Below are 14,417 nucleotides of genomic sequence, written 5' to 3' on the forward strand. Positions count from 1 at the left end.
GAGGAAGCAACGAAGAAGGAGCACCGGGGCAAAGGGGAAAACCCGAAGCCTAAGAGCACCCAGCGGAAACCCCAGGACCAGGCAGAAAACGGACACCCAACCACAGGGGAACCAAGCCCGGGAAGAGAACCACCGGCAGGAGCAGGCCCAGAAGGACGCACCAGGACACAGCCACAAACCCGCAGAGCGCCCCACCAGGACACACAAAGAGAGCACAGGCAAGGACGCAGAGCCGAAAAAGGCGACCAACAGGCGCTCAAAACTCGCAGTGGGAAAGTCTCAGCAGACACCCAGCCAGGCACCCATGACGGGAACCAGATGAGACCAGGACCCCCCCAGGGAGCAAACACGCCCAGACGGACCCCCAACCGGGAGAACCGCAGAACAGAAGAGAGGAAACAGGCGCCACGCCAAGGACACGGCAGCAGCGAAAGACAGCCAGGCCCAAACAGCAGCAGCACAAACCCCAGGGACCAAAGGCGAACCGCCACCAGAAACACACCCCGGGGTGGGACGCAAAGGAAAGGAAGAGCAGGCCCCCAACCACACCAGCCTGAGAAGCCCACACCAGGCGGCCCCAACCAGAAACAAACCAGGCCTGACCAAGCGGAACCCCAGAGACCAGACGAGAGCAGAAACATCGGCAGAACCAGGAGCGGCGGCCAGGACCACCGAAGCAAGCCAAGGGCAAGCACAGGGAGCGCCAGGGTAGGAGCAACCATAGACAGAAGCACCCAGCAAGGAAGAGGCAAGCAGCCGGAGACAGCACCAACCAGCCAAACCCCCGAAGCAACTCAAGCACACAGAAGGCCCCGGGATAAACACCCGAAGCCCCAGGCCGGAGCAAAGGAGAACAGAACAGCCGCACAGGAGGCAGCACGAGCAACCCTGGAACACAGAGAGGCCAACCCACACAACGGGACGGAATCCGGAAAAACAAAAACGCAAACCGGACCTGCAGGCAGAGGGATAGAGCGCCATCGAGAGCACCGGGCACAACACCAGGAATCCCCAAGTTGAACCAGGCGTAGCCCAAGGGACGGGAGGACCAAAGCCAGGAACCAGGAGCCCCCGTGCACCAACCCCGACCAACCACGCAGAAGCCAGGAAGCGAAGGTGAACACCCAGTACACCCAAGCAGAGCAGAAGCCACAACCAAACAGGCTGCCCGCAGCGGAGGCAAGGCCCCCCGAGAAAGGGCGGGCAGACAGACGGAGCCAGCACACCCAAGGCCAGGGCCACAACACCTGCACCCACGACACCCCGAGAAGTAGGGATGCACATGGGCAGCAAAGAAAAGCGGGGCAGACCCCAGCAGGCCAACAGGAACTCAGGGGAGCCAACAGGACCACCCCCGCAGCCGTCAAAGGAGCAGGAACATCGACCCACCACCAGCCGGGGCAGGGAGCCGCGGAGGAGCCCGGAGCAGGGAGGACCAGAAGTGCACCCCAACAGGCCGCATCCTAGGATGCGAGAGGTGACCCCGACCCGCAGAGCAAGCAGCAGGGGGCAGAATGCAAGCAAGCAGGCATGAGGCCCCGGGACAAAACCGGCACCCCCACGAGCCACAGCCGCCAAAGGGAGCAGCAGAGCCCACAACACCAGGACCCCTGCACAGCCCCCGGAGCACCCCAAAAGGAAGCACCTACAAGGCGAGAGAGCCTATTGCGACAAATCCATGCCACGAGACCGCAACACCAACCCCCCCCCCTCCGAAAACAAGGGAGGACTGGACAGCGGAGCAGGACCCCAACAGCAGAGAAAGCGGGGCACCCCGCTCAGCCACAGAGCACCAAAACCAGAGCAACCCGACGCCGTTGAAATAGAGCGAATGAATGCACCAGAGCCTGCACTCCAAAGGGGCAAAGCCCCACAGCAGGCGGGAACAGCACCCAACTGCACGCACCATCAGGGCCCGGTGGACGGGGTACAGGAACCCCAAGGAACACTCCAAGAGGACACGCTCGGGAGAGTACCAACTGCGAGCCACCACACCGAGGCACCCGAGACATGTACCGAGCACCCCAGCACCAAAGACAGACGCCCCAGCCCTTCGCAGCACAACCAAGCACCATTTGGAAAGAGGCAGCAACGGCCACCATAGGCCGGGGAAGCCGCCAAGCGGAAGCGGGGGCCACCAGACAACAAGGCCCCCACTGCCAGCGTACAGACATGCCATAAAAGTAGACGGAAGGAAGCCCCACGGTGCCGAAGCACGCAGATCCGCCCTGATCCGGGCAGGCCGCAGTCAGAATATCTCACTCCGAGACTAGTCCACCACTGGACCCGCCATCCCTCAGTTTCCGTTACTGATTCACTTTCTCAAAGCCGGAAGAGGGTGTTAGCTATGGGCAGGTGCCGAGAGCTAGCTTCACGGGTCCTGGACACCAGCAGCAGAGCCTGGAGTCCTTGAACACTGCTTCTGCACAAGATCACACATACTCGCAGGGAAGCACATCACAGGCAGCAGCACGTCCCAGTAGGCCCTGGGAGCCAAAAGCCCCACAGCCAAACACTCCAGCAGCACCGAAGCACCACAAAGCATCGCACAGGGAGGAAAGAAACAGGCAGAAACAGGGAAGAAAGGAAACCGGCAAGCGGCACTCACCCGGAGTGGGGGCCAACCCCAGGAACAAGGCCCCCACTCCAATCGCCATCACACCAGGAGACCGGCAGGAGTAAATCAAGCGCGGCATGTCACACCCGGCTAAGCTCGGAAAGACGAGCCCGTGACCCGGGAGAAACCGGGAACTCCAGCCCCAGACGCAAACGGCCGGGAGGCCACGCAGAGCAAGCAGGACACCGGCTCCAACAGCGACTGACTCCCAGCAAGCCTGGAAGGCCAGGAGACAGCCCAGGAAAACCCGCTGCCGCACAGCCAGGCAGCCGGGCGGGGGAAGAAGAGAAGCACCGCCACTCCAGCCCAGCAGGAGCAGCACCAGCACAGTCAAGTCCAGTCTGTCGACAGACAGAAAAAAGAACAGGTGGGATGCTGGGTAAGTACTGCTTATGTACTCCCGGTGGGAGGGGCAGTATTAGTGTCCCAGCATTCCTCTTGTTTTTTTCTGTCAGGAGATGGTTATCTCCACTTTGTATTGAATGGGACGAGGACATAAGGGACCTGGGGGTAATAACATACCCATACATACATTGTCATGCTGGAGACATAGTCTAATAACATACCCAGGCATTGTCATGCTGCAGACATAGTCAAAAAACATACCCGGGTATCCTCATGCTGCAGACATAGTCGAATAACATACCCGGGCAGTCTCATGCTGCAGACATAGACTAATAACATACCTGGGCATTCTCATGCTGCAGACATAGACTAATAACGTACCCAGGCAGTCTCATTCTGCAGATGTAGTCTAATAACATACCCGGTCATTCTCATGCAGCAGACATAGTCTAATAACATACCCGGTCATTCTCATGCAGCAGACATAGACTAATAACATACCCGGTCATTCTCATGCCGCAGACATAGACTAATAACATACCTGGTCATTCTCATGCAGCAGACATAGACTAATAACATACCCGGTCATTCTCATGCAGCAGACATAGTCTAATAACATACCCGGTCATTCTCATGCAGCAGACATAGTCTAATAACATACCCGGTCATTCTCATGCAGCAGACATAGACTAATAACATACCCGGTCATTCTCATGCTGCAGACATAGACTAATAACATACCTGGGCATTCTCATGCTGCAGACATAGTCGAATAACATACCTGGTCATTCTCATGCAGCAGACATAGTTAATAACATACCCGGTCATTCTCATGCAGCAGACATAGACTAATAACATACCTGGGCATTCTCATGCAGCAGACATAGTCGAATAACATACCTGGTCATTCTCATGCAGCAGACATAGTTAATAACATACCCGGTCATTCTCATGCAGCAGACATAGACTAATAACATACCTGGGCATTCTCATGCTGCAGACATAGACTAATAACATACCTGGTCATTCTAATGCAGCAGACATAGTCGAATAACATACCTGGTCATTCTCATGCAGCAGACATAGTTAATAACATACCCGGTCATTCTCATGCAGCAGACATAGACTAATAACATACCTGGGCATTCTCATGCTGCAGACATAGACTAATAACATACCTGGTCATTCTAATGCAGCAGACATAGTCTAATAACATACCCGGTCATTCTCATGCAGCAGACATAGACTAATAACATACCCGGGCATTGTCATGCTGCAGACATAGTCTAATAACATACCCAGGTATTCTCATGCCGCAGATGTAGTCTAATAACATTCCCGGGCTTTCTCATCCTGCAGACATAGTCTAAAAACATACCCGGGCATTCTCATGCTGCAGTCTTAGTTTAATTACATACCCACATTTACTCATGCTGCGGATACAGTTTAATTACATGCCAAGGTCTATGTATGCTGCAGACATACTCGAATTACATGGCAGGATCTACTCATGCTGCAGACATTGTCTAATTACATACCTGGGTCTGCTCATGCTCCAGACGGGTATCAGTTATTAAAGCGCACCTGTTCCCACGCATGGCCTTTACCACACGGTTGTTTCAAAGTGTGTACCGTTAGCATGCATAGCCTTTACCACATGCATGGTACAGGTGCTATGGGAATATGCGTGGCAATCAGCGTTGTTTAGAAGCAGAAGAAAGCCTTTCTGCTTCTGCTTTAGAAAGAAAGAAAAACAAAACAACCTGCACATCAGCTTGAACAATGCGGCTCCCGGGGGAAGTAAAGGTCGCAGACCAGTCTTCCCCCGGGGTATTCGCGCAACGGCTGGAAGGACAAGGTGGGGGTGGGATTAGAGGGGTTAAGGAAGGGGCGGGAGCTGGGTGGGTATATAGGGTTTCAGGAGAGGAAGATCCAGCCTCTTCCTGACACCTAAGCACCACCGGGGGGTAGAAGAAAGTTTGTCCACCCACCCAGCCTACAGGTCTTAAGCAGAGGGCTTTGGGTGGTTGTTTGGGTCTGAGCGTGCCAGTTTAGGGCAGGTAGCAGAGCAGTGAGGTTACGTTACTTTGGAGGGGTGGTGAGTCACATACGGGCAGATCCACCCCTCAGGGGGGAGAACGGTACACGGGTGACTGATAGCGGGGCATGAAGGCAATGAAGGAAATTCAACAGAGGATGCTTGGAGGGCAAGTGAAGGTGAGAATGGGGAGAAGAAGGAGGTCACCAAGTGAATGGGGAAGAGTCAAACAGGTGAGATGGTTTTGAGAAGGATGAATGAAGAATGAGTCGGTATGGGATGGGAAAAGTATATTTATTGCATTTATGTACTGTTTTAATAAAGTCTAAATGATTGCAACCTTGTCCTAATAAAATGGCCTTTTACGCTTCAAGTAACAGCATGGAGTGTGGTTCTTGCGCGACTGCCTCGTCCCCACGGAGGTAAGGGGGACCCTGTGCAATCTCCCCTCCTGGGTGTGGGGTGTCGGAGTTGCGCCAGGGTCCAGTTTTAGGGCTCAGGGCTGGGAACAGGTTTTTCTTTTAGGGCTGGGGGCCAGAGGGTTGTGCCAGGCCAGGGGTCTGGTTTTAGGGCTTAGGGTGGAGCGTTTTTTTTTTTTAAAGGGCAGGGATCTAGGGTGGTGGATTTACATTTTGAAGGAAAACGTTTACCACACATATGCCTTTAACATTCATGCTTTTACAACTAAATTTGTTGTAAAGGCATAATCGTTGTTAAAATACGCGTGGTAAAGGTTGTGTGTGGTAATGGCAATCGTGTTGAAAGTGCATGCGTTACCATGGAATGCGTTGTTCCATCATACATTCGCTGCAGACATAGTCTAATTACAGGTCAGGGTCGGTCCACTCATGCTGCAGACATAGTCTAATCATTTACTATATTATGAATGAAAGACGCCAAGAAGCGTGGGAATTACAGGGTCCTCCATGGAGAAAATTCTTCGATGGAATGTGATATACCCACAATGCTTTTTGTTTGGGAATCTGCAGAGACTGGTAAGGGAGGAAAACTAGCGGCGTGAAATAGGAAATGAAGAAAAAATTCAAGCTTTCTCATGGCGGGTGTTTTTCAAAGTCCTAAAGTTATTTCATGGTTTCACAGCTGGTCTTTTTTAACATTTTCATTTTTAGCGTGACTAGGGAAAAAGTATTTTATTTTTACACCTTAAGTTTATTTCTCTGGGGAAGAGTCTTCCTATTAGTGATACCCTGCTATTACAGGAAATGAGCTGTAGAGGTGGGTGCAATTGGACTCATCCTTTCTTTGTGAAGTGTCTGTTCGGTGTAACCATGGCACGTTGCTCTTTCTCCAGCCGTTCCTTGTGTTGCTTACCCCCACCTGTCCGTGGTGTTGTTCTCCCTCCTGCCCCACCCACTGGCTGTAATCTCTTTTATGAATGATATGAATTTTCTGGCCTGAAGACGGCCAGAGGTGTTATTCCCTTCTGCTGTAAGCACTTTAAGATAAACCAGGGATAGAAGCTCTTGACAGAAGAGTTCCTTGTACTGTTTCGGCTTTTTGCGCATGTGGGTGACATTTCAGTGTTCGGTCTTTCAGCCTCAAGTACTTGAGTCAAAACAACTCGCCAAGTAAGTTTTGACATCTCCCCAATCCTGAAGTAAATCCGCACGTGTATGATAGTGCAAAGGTCCTTATCGCACCCCCTGTGGTTCCAGTTCTGACTCTTTCTGTCCAAACAATGACAGGGAGGCGAGGCCAGTTTGCATCCCATAGGACCAGTGCGCTATGTTTACACTCGTGTGTACTGGGCGTCGATGCACTGTGCAGGTTCATGTGACCCTCACTGCAGCTCCCTTCCCCAGGCAGGACAGTGGCAGACAGTGAGGCACGCCTAAGGAGAATTGGAACTAGGGTGGCCAACTGGCATGGGCGCAAATTCAGGATGGTGAGTGTATAAATTCAGGACAAAACTTCGGGGCAACAGGTATGCTTTGCAGACACATCAGTGGATGTCATGCAATAGTATATAAATAAATAGGCAAGGAACATAAGTACAAGACACTTCTCCTGCCCTGTCACTTCTCCTACCCCGTTCACTGCTCCTGCCCCATCACTGCTCCTGCCCGTTCACTGCTCCTGCCCGCTCACTGCGCCTGCCCGTTATGGGCTCCTGCCCGTTCACTTCTCCTACCCGTTCACCACTCCTGCTCATGCCTTATGACTGCTCCTGCCCCGTCACCACTCCTGCCCGTCACTTCTCCTGCCCGTCACTTCTCCTGCCCGTCACTTCTCCTGCCCCATCACTGATCCTGCCCCATCACTGATCCTGCCCCGTCACTGATCCTGCCCCATCACTGATCCTGCCCCATCACTGATCCTGCCCCGTCACTGATCCTGCCCCGTCACTGATCCTGCCCCGTCACTGATCCTGCCCCGTCACTGATCCTGCCCGTTCACTGCTCCTGCCCGTTCACTGCTCCTGTCCAGTCAGTACTCCTGCTCATGCTCGGTCACAACTCCTGCCCCGTCACTTCTCCTGCCCCGTCACTTCCCCTGCCCCCTCACTTCCCCTGCCCCGTCACTTCCCCTGCCCCCTCACTTCCCCTGCCCCGTCACTTCTCCTTCCCCGTTCACCTCTCCTGTCCGTTCAACGCTCCTGCTCAGTCACTTCTCCTGCCCTGTCACCTCTCCTTCCCTGTCGCCTCTCCTGCCCTGTCCCATCTCCTGCCCTGTCCCATCTCCTGTCCCGTCACTTCTCCTGTCCCGTCACTTCTACTGCACCGTCATTTCTGCCCCGTTCACTGCTCCTGCCCCGTTCACTGCTCCTGCCCCGTCACTTCTCCTGCCCCGTCACTTCTCCTGCCCCGTCACTTCTCCTGCCCCGTCACTTCTCCTGCCCCGTCACTTCTGCCTCGTTCACTGCTCCTGCCCCGTTCACTGCTCCTGTCCGTTTACCGCTCCTGCCTGGTTACCACTCCTGCTCATGCCTAATCACCGCTCCTGCCCCGTCACCTCTCCTGCCCCGTCATCTCTCCTGCCCCGTCACCTCTCCTGCTCGTCACGTGACCTGCCCATCACGTGACCTGCCCGTCACATCACCTGCCCGTCACTTCTCCTGCCCGGTCACTTCTCCTGCCCGGTCATCTCTCCATCCCCGTCGCCTCTCCTTCCCCATCGCCTCTCCTTCCCCGTCACTTCTCCTGCCCCGTTCACTGCTCCTGCCCTGTTCACCGCTCCTGTCCCGTTCACTGCTCCTGCCCTGTTCACCGCTCCTGCCCCGTTCACAGCTCCTGTCCTTTCACCGCTGCCACCCGGTTACCGCTCCTGCTCATGCCTAATCACCGCTCCTGCCCCGTCACTTCTCCTGCTTCGTCACTTCTCCTGCCCGTCACCTCTCCTGCTTCGTCACTTCTCCTGTCCCGTCACCTCTCCTGCCCCGTCACTGCTCCTGCCCCGTCACTGCTCTTGCCCCGTTCACAGCTCCTGTCCTTTCACCGCTGCCACCCGGTTACCGCTCCTGCTCATGCCTAATCACCGCTCCTGCCCCGTCACTTCTCCTGCTTCGTCACTTCTCCTGCCCGTCACCTCTCCTGCTTCGTCACTTCTCCTGTCCCGTCACCTCTCCTGCCCCGTCAGTGCTCCTGCCCCGTCACTGCTCTTGCCCTGTTCACAGCTCCTGTCCTTTCACCGCTGCCACCCGGTTACCGCTCCTGCTCATGCCTAATCACCGCTCCTGCCCCGTCACTTCTCATGCTTCGTCACTTCTCCTGCCCCGTCACTGCTCCTGCCCTGTCACTGCTCCTGCCCCGTTCACCTCTCCTGCCCCGTCACTGCTCCTGCCCTGTCACTGCTCCTGCCCCGTCACTTCTCCTGCCCTGTCGCTTCTCCTGCCTGTCGCTTCTTCTGCCCTGTCGCCTCTCCTTCCCTGTCGCCTCCACTTCCCTGTCGCCTCTCCTGCCCTGTCGCCTCTCCTGCCCCGTCACTTCTCCTGCCCCGTCACTTCTCCTGTCCCGTCACTTCTCCTGTCCCGTCACTTCTCCTGCCCCGTCACTTCTCCTGCCCCGTCACTTCTCCTGCCCCGTCACTTCTGCCTCGTTCACTGCTCCTGCCCCGTTCACTGCTCCTGTCCGTTTACCGCTCCTGCCTGGTTACCACTCCTGCTCATGCCTAATCACCGCTCCTGCCCCGTCACCTCTCCTGCCCCGTCATCTCTCCTGCCCCGTCACCTCTCCTGCTCGTCACGTGACCTGCCCATCACGTGACCTGCCCGTCACATCACCTGCCCGTCACTTCTCCTGCCCGGTCACTTCTCCTGCCCGGTCATCTCTCCATCCCCGTCGCCTCTCCTTCCCCATCGCCTCTCCTTCCCCGTCACTTCTCCTGCCCCGTTCACTGCTCCTGCCCTGTTCACCGCTCCTGTCCCGTTCACTGCTCCTGCCCTGTTCACCGCTCCTGCCCCGTTCACAGCTCCTGTCCTTTCACCGCTGCCACCCGGTTACCGCTCCTGCTCATGCCTAATCACCGCTCCTGCCCCGTCACTTCTCCTGCTTCGTCACTTCTCCTGCCCGTCACCTCTCCTGCTTCGTCACTTCTCCTGTCCCGTCACCTCTCCTGCCCCGTCACTGCTCCTGCCCCGTCACTGCTCTTGCCCCGTTCACAGCTCCTGTCCTTTCACCGCTGCCACCCGGTTACCGCTCCTGCTCATGCCTAATCACCGCTCCTGCCCCGTCACTTCTCCTGCTTCGTCACTTCTCCTGCCCGTCACCTCTCCTGCTTCGTCACTTCTCCTGTCCCGTCACCTCTCCTGCCCCGTCACTGCTCCTGCCCCGTCACTGCTCTTGCCCTGTTCACAGCTCCTGTCCTTTCACCGCTGCCACCCGGTTACCGCTCCTGCTCATGCCTAATCACCGCTCCTGCCCCGTCACTTCTCATGCTTCGTCACTTCTCCTGCCCCGTCACTGCTCCTGCCCTGTCACTGCTCCTGCCCCGTTCACCTCTCCTGCCCCGTCACTGCTCCTGCCCTGTCACTGCTCCTGCCCCGTCACTTCTCCTGCCCTGTCGCTTCTCCTGCCCTGTCGCTTCTTCTGCCCTGTCGCCTCTCCTTCCCTGTCGCCTCCACTTCCCTGTCGCCTCTCCTGCCCTGTCGCCTCTCCTGCCCCGTCACTTCTCCTGCCCCGTCACTTCTCCTGTCCCGTCACTTCTCCTGTCCCGTCACTTCTCCTGCCCCGTCACTTCTCCTGCCCCGTCACTTCTCCTGCCCCGTCACTTCTGCCTCGTTCACTGCTCCTGCCCCGTTCACTGCTCCTGTCCGTTTACCGCTCCTGCCTGGTTACCACTCCTGCTCATGCCTAATCACCGCTCCTGCCCCGTCACCTCTCCTGCCCCGTCATCTCTCCTGCCCCGTCACCTCTCCTGCTCGTCACGTGACCTGCCCATCACGTGACCTGCCCGTCACATCACCTGCCCGTCACTTCTCCTGCCCGGTCACTTCTCCTGCCCGGTCATCTCTCCATCCCCGTCGCCTCTCCTTCCCCATCGCCTCTCCTTCCCCGTCACTTCTCCTGCCCCGTTCACTGCTCCTGCCCTGTTCACCGCTCCTGTCCCGTTCACTGCTCCTGCCCTGTTCACCGCTCCTGCCCCGTTCACAGCTCCTGTCCTTTCACCGCTGCCACCCGGTTACCGCTCCTGCTCATGCCTAATCACCGCTCCTGCCCCGTCACTTCTCCTGCTTCGTCACTTCTCCTGCCCGTCACCTCTCCTGCTTCGTCACTTCTCCTGTCCCGTCACCTCTCCTGCCCCGTCACTGCTCCTGCCCCGTCACTGCTCTTGCCCCGTTCACAGCTCCTGTCCTTTCACCGCTGCCACCCGGTTACCGCTCCTGCTCATGCCTAATCACCGCTCCTGCCCCGTCACTTCTCCTGCCCCGTCACTTCTCCTGCTTCGTCACTTCTCCTGCCCGTCACCTCTCCTGCTTCGTCACTTCTCCTGTCCCGTCACCTCTCCTGCCCCGTCACTGCTCCTGCCCCGTCACTGCTCTTGCCCCGTTCACCGCTGCCACCCGGTTACCGCTCCTGCTCATGCCTAATCACCGCTCCTGCCCCGTCACTTCTCATGCTTCGTCACTTCTCCTGCCCCGTCACTGCTCCTGCCCTGTCACTGCTCCTGCCCCGTTCACCTCTCCTGCCCCGTCACTGCTCCTGCCCTGTCACTGCTCCTGCCCCATTCACCGCTCCTGCCTCGTTCACAGCTCCTGTCCTTTGACCGCTCCCGCCCGGTTAGCGCTCCTGCTCATGCCTAATCACCGCTCCTGCCCCGTCACTTCTCCTGCTTCGTCACTTCTCCTGCCCGTCACCTCTCCTGCCCGTCACTTCTACTGCTTCGTCACCTCTCCTGCCCCGTCACTTCTCCTGCCCCGTCACCACTCTTGCCCGGTACTTCTCCTGCCCGGTCACCTCTCCTGCCCCATCACCTCTCTTTTCCTGTCGCCTCTTCTGTCTCGTCTCTGCTCCTGCCCTGTTCACTCTGTGTACAACATTGACAAATTACACAAGGGGGCAAGTTACCCACAGTACTCTATTTGGGAAAAGCTCCTCTGTAATCACTAACTACGATCTCATTGGCTGGCACATGATATGCTAAAGGCAGATGGCGGGCGCATTGCCATTCTAAAGGGGGATAATCGGACTCAGTCGGAATGACAATGGGCCTGCCCACAGTGTGTGAGAGCTCAGGGAGGGGCTGCTGCAGCCTCTGGAGTTCAACAGAGAAGTGCGAGCTGGCCCCTGAGAACTTTTAATCTCTTGGGGCTTCTCAGGGAACGCTGTAATTAGTGTCCAAAATTACAGACAAAAGGCGTCCGTAAAAGGAATGAATACGGACAACAGACATCACACCAAAATGACGGATGGTCCTTGAAATTTACCTAATTGGAACTGATGATCAGGGCTGTGGCGTGGGGTCGAAGGTCAGGGCCTGAGGAGCAGGTGCGCCAAGCTGAGACTTCTCATTCGATCAGCGTGCCCTCTACTGGCAGCTGTTGGAGTCTTCAGTTTATGTTTCGGTTTGGTTCGGTGTAGCCTTCTTCAGCAGGGGCACTTAGTTGGATGACTCCAGCAAGTCATTGGTCTCCTGCCTTGCACTTCTCCAGCTGCTCTTGGGGAAGAGCTGAACTGCATGTGCAGTGACATCTGCACAAACCAGTTCGTTTTTCGACAGCCTCTGCCATGGGCCAAAAGCTGAGGTATTTGTATAATCTTTTATATATTTATTCAATTACTTTTCTCATTTCTTTTAGAACATTGGCAGGCATCATTCTGCAAATATTGGTAGCCCTGGGGGATGTGGATGTCCTTGTCTGTGCTTACCTAACCAAAAATGCTTTACCTATTCATTGTTCTCCGGCTCTCATTTACATGTTGTGCACACTCCCTATTTTTTCCGACTTTTGCACAAACTGTTTTTGCGCCTGGGTTTTTCTCTTTGGCATATTATTGGATGAGCAGAAATGCTGCTCTCGCTCGAGTTTTACGCATGTGATGCTTCCAGGTAAATACTGCAATAGTAAGGAATGTTAAGGTATTATGATATGGTTTTGTTGCTTGTTTGAAGGCTCATTGGTAACTTGCCTTGGAGGTGAACAGCGGTTTTTAGGTCTAGCCTTCTAGACAGCTTATGTGCTGCCTGTTGCAAAACATATTGTCACTTACCAAGAATAACGAGTGGGTTGGAGTGTGCCCATTGCTTACCATTGGTTGGCTTTCTTGTCACTCTCATTTGCCTGCTTCTTATTTCTGTATCAACTTTTCAATCTTGTGTTTATCTCTCTTTTGATTGGCTGGCATCTCTGCTTGCTTTCTCAAGCACTACTTTTTAATTTTAAGTATTCTTAAAATACCTTTAAAAACTGAAACCAGAGGGACTAATTTCTATGGAGTATTACTACAAGAGGAATAAAGGTTTCCCTTGCTTTCTGACAGAGACTTTGACACCATTGCAAAGAAGTAGTGTGTATTTACCCAGTCCTGAAAGATTTGTAAGGCCATTAGTAATAAATATAAACTTCTTTACCTAGCCCTTCATACTATACGTCTTTAACAGCTATCAATAGTGTTAATATATATAAACATACATTTTACCAACCCTGTTACTATTAGAGAGGTTACATTAGAATGCAACAAAATGTACAGAAGGCACACATCAAAAATAAATCTGTTAGAAAAAAGGGAAAACAAAAGATCTAAACCAGTGATTCTTAACCTTTTGACTGCTATGGACCCCACTTAATCATTACTTGAACCCAGGGACCTCACTAAATCATTATTATAATCTGGGGGCCCACACTGGAACATTACTGAAAGCCAAGGACCTGGCATAAGCACTGTTGATGATTTGAACTGCAAAACTATACACAAATACAGAAACAGGCATTCATCAAACAAATACAAAAACGAGGAAGCATTTTACTTGGTTCATAAACAAATATAAAAAAATCTAATTTGATTTTGAATAGAAAGGCTGGAGCTTTCTGTTTGATTCACTTCTCCCTCAAATCAATCTGAGGATACTCCTTTAATTTTTAGCTTCCTATTTCTAATTCCTTCACATTTACGGGTTTTACAATTTTCATTTCTACATTATGCTTCTTTAATTATGTACACTCTATTAATCTGCTAATATTATTTAATTTTCGACGCAGCCAAGGGACCTTTTGGTGGGTGAGGGTTATTTGAACAAAACAGTATGTTTTTCCTATACAAAACTTGGGAAAACTGACCAGCTTTCTCTAATATTGAAGAAAGAAGGATAGTAACATTGCAATAGCTAAAGGTTGGACTTTGTTTGGTTAATCCTCTTACACTCAAATAAGACATATCTGCTATGGGTTTTGCGCATCATCCAGTACTGTAAAAGCCCATAAACCAGCCATCCTTGCTGAACTGACATTGAATAACAAAAGAGATGTGTCACAAACTGCTGGCCAATCAGAGGACTCAAATCTCGCCCAACACTACAGGCCCCAGCTAGCTACATACTGTGACTGCTTCTTTACATCTCACAATGACAACCAGTTATGGGGGCATAGTAACAAAGTCCATTCCAGCAGATTTCCCCACTGTTTCTCTTTCCACTCGCCTTCGATTGGACAACCCAGTGTGGTAACCAGCTGGATGGACTATCATGATACGAAATACTATATTAGGGCCTGTAGAGTTAATGAAAGTTGCCAGCTTCCTGAAAACCATAAACTGCATGCGAATCCCTCACACCTCGTCATCCACCACACTGCTAAGTGCTTTGTCCCAAAACATGATAATCGGACCTTGATGGCCATCACACATGCCAATGAAACACTTCCCATACAGGAACGAAAAGAAAGACAACACCCTTCCAACCACACACTCTATCTGGTGTAGCATGCCACATCTGTAGGCAAGCGCTTAAGGACCTCACATAGGT

The 14,417-nt window shown here is 53.6% G+C and overlaps 1 protein-coding gene across 1 annotated transcript in view; it reads right to left on the reverse strand.

Annotated features, from left to right (window-relative positions):
* LOC146830421 (uncharacterized) overlaps nucleotides 1-14,417 on the reverse strand; it is a 197,176-nt gene that overhangs the window by 33,637 nt on the left and 149,122 nt on the right. The gene's annotated exons all lie outside the window — the stretch shown is intronic.

The sequence above is a fragment of the Triturus cristatus genome, chromosome 5_1, assembly GCF_964204655.1.
Source record: "Triturus cristatus chromosome 5_1, aTriCri1.1, whole genome shotgun sequence".
Taxonomy (NCBI): domain Eukaryota; kingdom Metazoa; phylum Chordata; class Amphibia; order Caudata; family Salamandridae; genus Triturus; species Triturus cristatus.